Genomic DNA, 8,543 nt, shown 5'->3' with positions numbered 1-8,543 from the left:
ATTAAGCTTGACTTTTTTTCAAGCTGGAGCATGCATTCGAAATGGGGTCTCAAAATTCTTTCTAATGAATTATTCGTCCATGTTGCTTTGATCTTGTTATTTTCCTGCAAATAATTGTTAACCTAATATGCCGAGTCTTTTCTACAAGTGGCAAGTCCATCTTCATATATAGTTCTTATGCACCATGTGAAAATATGCAATATTTATGCTACCTTCTTAAGGCCCATATAGTGCCTGGGATCCCTCAATTTACCATTTAGAAGCAGATGCTAAATATTTTGAATAATTCTAAAACTGATATTGCTTAAGCTTATATGGATCTATATATTATGTTGACTGCTGAAGGCGAGATTGACCCTTTAGATACCTGAGCCCCATTTTTTTTAAATATTTGATTCTATCACATTTGTTCCAAAGTGCCTACTTTAGGTAAATATCTCTGTTCTTATATATTGTTTAGGTTGTTTTGTTTATGAGACAAAGGACCTGATTTCAATTTCGTTAGACAGGTTGCTCAATCACAACGGTGATGGATATCCCGTCCCCCTAAATATAAATTCTATACTATCCTGTTGGATTTATACTTTGGCGGAAGGGATATCCATCAACGTTTGATGGAGTAACTAGTCCGTCTATATCTAAAAAAGGCCCAAAGCTATTATGTAATAACAAATACTATGTGTACTATAGACCTAAATCACTATGTCCCTATTAATAAATACATTTGTCAAAATAATAAATCATTCAGACTGCTTAGCGTACTTTATGCAAATGGCAGTTTAAGAAGACAACACTGGGAATAATGGAACGTAGACTGCAAGTTTGTACTGTCCAAAAAAGCACAGAGAGGCAACAAAACAAGTATCTAGTGCATCAATGCAATTATATCAATCAAATCCCAGATCCTCCTTGATTTCACAATGATGAATCTTTATATTTCGTCACACAGACTGTAAAATTATGTTTCAGGACAGCCAACGCGTTTTGCCCCACAGGGGGCTTCCTCAGGGCACGTTCCTCAGCTGTAAGCACGTGGAAAGATTCACTAGTTGTTCCGAATGCGATCTTGTTTCAAAACTTCAAAATGTGAAGCATCAATCCTTGCTGAAATGGTGTCAGAACACAAATCTCTTCTGAAACGCTTTCTAATTATTGGATATGCACGCGTTATGTATCTTAAAGTAAGACGATAGCTGTTCAATCTGTAGAGTAATATTCCCAAAATATCAAACAGTCAGAAGTCAATACGATGGTTGACTCACAAGAAGCACAAGGGTCCGGCCTCATCGAAACTAACGTATGTCCATGTTGACCTATTTTCAAGATGCCGTCTTTACTTTAAGATACATAACGCGTGCATATCCAATCATTAGAAAGCATTTCAGAAGAGATTTGTGTTCTGACACCATTTCAGCAAGGATTGATGCTTCGCATTTTTAAGTTTTGAAACAAAATCACATTTGGAACCTTTCCACGTGCTTACAGCTGTGGAACGTGCCCTGAGGAAGCCCCCTGTGGAGCGAAACACGTTGGCTGTCCTGAAACATCATTTTACAGTCTGTGTGACAAAAATAAAAATTCATCATTGTGAAATCAAGGAGGATCTGGGATTTGATTGATATAATTGCATTGATGCACTAGATACTTGTTTTGTTGCCTCCCTGTGCTTTTTTGTATTGTTTATTTATGATAAAATCCTTTGGCAGTGGATTAATGAGGTGGGCAACATCCTAAATTGAATAAGTATACTAATATGTGTATAGCTAGGTGGTGCGGCTCTTAAGTATCCCCTACTGCCTCTTGTCTTGTTGTGTACCTTCATTTGTATCTTTCTTGCTTCTATTCTCTTTGCATTTGTAATGTACTAGCATGAAAGATTGTTTGTAATGTATGCAGATGCTAGACTCACTCATGGTGATTTTAATACCATGGTCCAATAACTTGAAGGCCTAAGTGAACTATATCAGGAACAGCTTTGGATACTACATCCCACAAATTCTGGTAAGAAACTGCTCAATTCTGAGTGCTTACAAGCATCAAAGTGGTAGCACTTACTCAAAATTGCTGTATGGATCATTTCGAAGTTGTCATGAGTTTGAAAACTGACAGATTTCAATACACAGTGTTAAAAAATTATATATGTAACTATTATGCTTAGACTTGGTAAGGGAAATCTTTCATGTGCAGAGTTACAGTGCACCCTGTAATTTCGCATATCAAAGTTCAATCTTCTTCACTTCTCTGATGACAGGATACTCATTACTTCTAATTCCACCGGACCTTCTTTTCTGTCATCACAGCGAAACATAATGCCACATGACACCAGCTGAACGCACACATATTCTTCCTTTCAAACAAAGCAAAGCAGCAAGCGCATGTGGATGATTAGACTGGCTATACACTACTTCACATTTTGTTCAGCCTGAAGCATATCTACCAACACCAAGTAGCAATGGGTCACAAAGAGAAATTAACTAACTGTGTATCTGAAAGAGCGTGACCTCAAAGGTAGAGGTACAACAGCAAAATCAAACCTAGGGTACTTTCTCAAGGGCTTTTCCTTGGATCCCGGTGTTGTGGAGGCGAGTTATTAGAGTGCGGTGGCAGACGGTATCAAAGGCGGCTGAGAGGTCTAGGAGGATGAAGGCGGTTGTCTCCCCGTTGTCCATCAGGGTCCTGATGTTGTTGGTGACTACGATGAGGGCGGTCTCGGTGCTCTGGTTGGCTTGAAATCAGGACTGGGATGGGTCGAGCGAGTCGTTTGTTTCGAGGAATGTGGTCAGCTGTTTATTGACGGTCTTCTCGATGAAGTTTGCCGGGAAGGGAAGAAGAGAGATGGGGCGGAGTTTCTTGAGGTCTATAGGGTCTGCTGTGGGTTTTTTCAGGAGGGCGTTGATCTCTGCGTGCTTCCAGCTCTCTGGGAAGGTGGCTGACGCAAAGGAGTTGTTTATGACGTTCCGGCGGTGGGGTGCGATGATGGTGTCTGCTTTGTTGTAGATGTGCTGGGGGCATGGGTCAGAGGGAGAGCCAGAGTGGATGGTGTTCATGATGTGGATGGTGTCTTCAGTGCTGATGGGGGTCCAGGCGTTGAGGGTGGTGGTGGGGGGCATTGGTTTGGTGACTGGAGGCGGAGTCTGGGTGTCAAAGCTGTTGTGTATATCTGCGATTTTGCAGTAGAAGAACGTGGCGAGGGAGTTGCAGAGGTCTTGCGATGATGTGATGTCGTTGTTGCTGGCGCTGGGGTTGGAAAGCTCTTTTACGATGCTGAAGAGTTCCTTGCTGTTGTGGGTGTTGTTGTCCAGCCGCTCTTTGAACGATGTCCTTTTGGTGGTGCGGATCAGCTGGTGGTGTTCACGAGTGGCGTTTTTGAGGGCTGTCATGTTTTCTGTCGTCCGTTCATGGCGTCAGGTTTCAGGTTTTTTCGAGGGTACGGGAGGATTTCTTTGAGTCTTTGAGGGCGTCGGTGAACCATGTGGTTTTCTTGTTGCGGGTCTTGCTTGGGGGGTTCTTTAGGGGAGGGAGGTCGTTGGCGCAGTTGGTGATCCACTGTGTGAGATTGTGGGCTGCGTCGTTGGTGTCAGAGGTGTCGGCTGGTAGGTTTCTGGCTCAGTGATGTGGTTAACAAGTCTGTGTTGACTTTGCTCAAGCATCTGCGGGGGATCTGTGGTATGCGGTGGTGGGATGTAGTCTTCTTGAAGGTGAAATGGATGCAGCGGTGGTCGGTCCAGTGTAGTCCGGTGGAGTGGCTGAAGGAGACGTGGTGGCTGGTGGAGAAGATGGGGTCCAGTATGTGGCCAACGTAGTGGGTGGGGGTGTTCACCAGTTGCTTGAGTCTGAGGTTGGTGAGGTTGGCGAGCAGGGTGGTGGTGTTGTTGTCGCTGTTGTTCTCCAGGTGGAAGTTCAGGTCCCCTAGGAGGATGTATTCTGTTGATGTATAACCTATATTACCTACCTATATAATATATATATATACATATATATATACCAGCTCCGATTTCCAAAACATACCCAGCCGGGTTACAGGAAAAACCAGCACTCTCAGAGGCAGCAGCAGATATTTTCAGCAAAAAGGTTTATTCAGACGCGTTTCGGGAATGGAATCCCTTCGTCAGTGTTAACAGTTGGAACGTAAAGTATGGCACCCTTATCTATGTTTAGCAGTTTCATTAACACAAACAGGGGACTAAAACATTCACAAGTATATTACACGCCATCTTTAAGTTGATTCATTCTACACAAAATGTCGAGGTGAAATATTATCATAGTTCCACACATTTAAAGTCGTTACAAAAAACAACCACCAATTCATAATGTGGGTATTCTATCAATATCTCGCCGTGTATCGGCAAAGGTTTGTGCCTGAGACAGTTGCACTGTAAAAACAATGCATAATAAAAGCGAAAATCGCTACATTCTTAACGCTCAATTAGGCGGAAATCTTGCCGTGGATCGGCAATTGCAACCTAATCATAGGTTGCAAATTCTCAGGACAAGAAGCACAAATAAATGACCGAACAAACAAATTTTCACCTAGACAAAATAAAAATGTTTTTTTCACCATATACATCTGTAGAACTTTCTACTCAGTACAATTCAACAGAATTATCATAAATACATTTTTCTGAAACAGTTTATCATGCAACACATGAAAATCAACGTTAATTCTTTTGCTTCTAGCCCAAATGAGAGGCAAGTTCCTCCCCTATATTCAACCCTTTGGGGGCCCTGGTCTCTAAGTCTATAATATATCTGGATTCAAGTCGTCTTAATACCTGCAATCTATTGCCCCCTCTTGGGTTTTCAGCAACTTGGTCCAGACAAAAATATCTCAAAAGATTTCTATCACTTTGATGTTTTATGGCAAAATGCCGTGCTACTGGGTAAGCGAAGTCTTTATTGGCAATTGCCCGCATATGTTCCAATATCCGTAATTTAACAGGATTGATGGTACTACCCACGTACCTAAGTGGACAAGGGCAAACCAAACAATAAACTGCATGGTCTGTGTGGCAAGACATAAATTTAGTTATCTTTTTGCCACCTTTACAGCCTGTGACATCATATGCTAGAGTTCTTTTACTGCCTGAACAGGCTTTGCATTTTCCACAGGGGAAGAAACCTTTTGCGTCTTTCAGAGTTCCTAGTTGTTTCTCCTGAGGTGGTAAATAACTATGGACCATTTCATCGCGTAACGATCTTGCCCTTCTGAAGGTTATTAAAGGTGCAACCGGGATGTCAGGACCCACAATTGGGTCGGACTTGAGGATGTGCCAATGTTTAGATAAGATAGATCTAAGTTTATAAGAGTCTGCAGCAAATGGTGTAATCATGCGAAATTGAGCATCTTTGGTAGAGACTATCTTCTTATCTACAAACAGGGTACTCCGAGGTATCTTTCTAACTTTGTTTAAAGCTTCCTGAAGCAAAACCTCATTATAACCTCTGTTACGGAATCTCTCTATACTGCCCATGGCAGCATGTTCAAAATCCTCATTCTGTGTACAATTGCGTTTTAGTCGTAAAAATTCACCGTATGGAATATTGGTGATGAGTTTACGGGAATGACTGCTGGTAGCATGTAAAATGCTATTCCCAGCAGTTGGTTTACGATACAATTGAGTACTGATTTGACCATTTTTCACGTTCACTTGAAGATCCAGGTAGTTAACCCTTTCTTTGCTAACTTCCCCTGTGAACTTGAGATTACATTCATTGTCATTTAGTATTGATATATACTGATTGGCCTCTTCTAAAGACCCATCCCACACTAGGAACAGGTCGTCAATATACCTGCTCCAGGCCACTATTTTGTTGTTCCAAGTGGCATTGCTGGGGGCCCAGGCTACCTGCTCCTCCCACCAGCCCACGAATAAATTTGCGTAGCTGGGGGCGAAGCAGGAGCCCATCGCCGTTCCAGAGCACTGTCGATATATTGTATCCTGAAAAAGAAAAATGTTGTTGTATAAACAGAATCTTATAAGTTCCAACAGCATCTTATTATGCAAAGCAAATTTCAATTCTCTTTTGTTCAGGAAAAATTCGACAGCGGTGAGTCCTTGTTCATGCTCTATACACGTATAGAGACCTGTAATATCTAAAGTAATCAGTACATATGAGGATTGCCAAACAAGGGATTCCACCTTTGCGATAAAGTCTGTAGAGTCTCGGATATATGATTTCAGAGACAAAACAAAACCAAACAAAAAATGGTCCAAAAATTTGGAAAGGTTCTCTGTAAGGCCTCCTATGGAAGAGATGATCGGTCTTCCAGGGGGATTATGAATGTTCTTATGTACCTTGGGCAAATGGTAAAAGCAAGGTAAGGTAGGATTCGTGGTTTTTAAGAAGAGATATTCATCAAGATCAATCATCTGTCTATCATGCCATTTTTTGAGCAATTTATGCAGTTCATCAATGCTCGTCAGATAATCCTTTTTCTCAATGACAATATAAAATGGCATGATAGACAGATGATTGATCTTGATGAAATTTTTGGACCATTTTTTGTTTGGTTTTGTTTTGTACCTGTTAAATTACGGATATTGGAACATATGCGGGCAATTGCCAATAAAGACTTCGCTTACCCAGTAGCACGGCATTTTGCCATAAAACATCAAAGTGATAGAAATCTTTTGAGATATTTTTGTCTGGACCAAGTTGCTGAAAACCCAAGAGGGGGCAATAGATTGCAGGTATTAAGACGACTTGAATCCAGATATATTATAGACTTAGAGACCAGGGCCCCCAAAGGGTTGAATATAGGGGAGGAACTTGCCTCTCATTTGGGCTAGAAGCAAAAGAATTAACGTTGATTTTCATGTGTTGCATGATAAACTGTTTCAGAAAAATGTATTTATGATAATTCTGTTGAATTGTACTGAGTAGAAAGTTCTAAAGATGTATATGGTGAAAAAAACATTTTTATTTTGTCTAGGTGAAAATTTGTTTGTTCGGTCATTTATTTGTGCTTCTTGTCCTGAGAATTTGCAACCTATGATTAGGTTGCAATTGCCGATCCACGGCAAGATTTCCGCCTAATTGAGCGTTAAGAATGTAGCGATTTTCGCTTTTATTATGCATTGTTTTTACAGTGCAACTGTCTCAGGCACAAACCTTTGCCGATACACGGCGAGATATTGATAGAATACCCACATCATGAATTGGTGGTTGTTTTTTGTAACGACTTTAAATGTGTGGAACTATGATAATATTTCACCTCGACATTTTGTGTAGAATGAATCAACTTAAAGATGGCGTGTAATATACTTGTGAATGTTTTAGTCCCCTGTTTGTGTTAATGAAACTGCTAAACATAGATAAGGGTGCCATACTTTACGTTCCAACTGTTAACACTGACGAAGGGATTCCATTCCCGAAACGCGTCTGAATAAACCTTTTTGCTGAAAATATCTGCTGCTGCCTCTGAGAGTGCTGGTTTTTCCTGTAACCCGGCTGGGTATGTTTTGGAAATCGGAGCTGGTATTTGTTAACGCGAGCACCATCGCGTTACCGAGCACCCGCCTTCAGAGTGACTCGCATGTTTGGTGCTTTTGGAGCTACGATATATATATATATATATATATATATATATATATATATATATATATATATATATATGTATATATATATTCACTGAAAAAACCCATAGGTTTTAGGGGTGTTATAGTTAGCTGGACATTTAACTCAAAACCATTGAAATTCCTCAGATATAGTTAGTTGTACTAACTATAAATCGCACGCCCGCATTCCACTGCTGATGATGTCACATATTACATCATTCATGACATGGTCAGTGACATCACTGATGACATCTCAAATGACATCACTGGTGACATCATCCACGTGACAATCTGATACACCTCATCATACACTAGCATAATCTTTCAACACTCATTATAAAATATGGAGAGCCATATCTGAATGCATTGACATACAAATACAAGTTTCTAAAAACCCACTCAGTGATTCCTACATCTACACACACATCTAAACACTTACCTATATATTCACTCATACATGCTAACAAAGATCAATAGAATACTATTAAATATACTTATACACCTACATAAACATTATACACAAGCACACACCTTATTCACTTATGCAGTCATCCTACTTACTTATCCAAACAATTGATCATACTTACATTTACTCAGCTACACACTTCATGTATTCATATAGATGGTAACTCATACTTAGTGTGTTATAAAATCTATATGTATATATATATTACCTACTGGCGGTCGCCAGTAGGTAGTTATAGTTAGGACCTACTTTCCATAGGAAATCCGCAACATTCTATTTGGAATAACTTTGGCGCTGGTGGACGAATCTTCGTGAATTTCTCCAAGAAAATACCCTGCTCCGCTCCTTCCCTGAAAGTATTGGGGGTGATTCGTGAAGAAGGGGTCGAGAAAAAAGGGGGGTCCCAAAACGTGTTTTCCCCATGCAATTTTTCATAGGACCTTTAGCCAGGGCTACAGCCCGAATGACTGAACGGAATTACACCAAATTTGGCAAAACGTTAGAATTCTGTTCACAGA

This window comes from Lissotriton helveticus, chromosome 9, assembly GCF_964261635.1.
Source record: "Lissotriton helveticus chromosome 9, aLisHel1.1, whole genome shotgun sequence".
Classification (NCBI taxonomy): domain Eukaryota; kingdom Metazoa; phylum Chordata; class Amphibia; order Caudata; family Salamandridae; genus Lissotriton; species Lissotriton helveticus.
The sequence above is the reverse complement of the archived record's forward strand: the minus strand, read 5'-3'. Positions refer to the sequence as shown.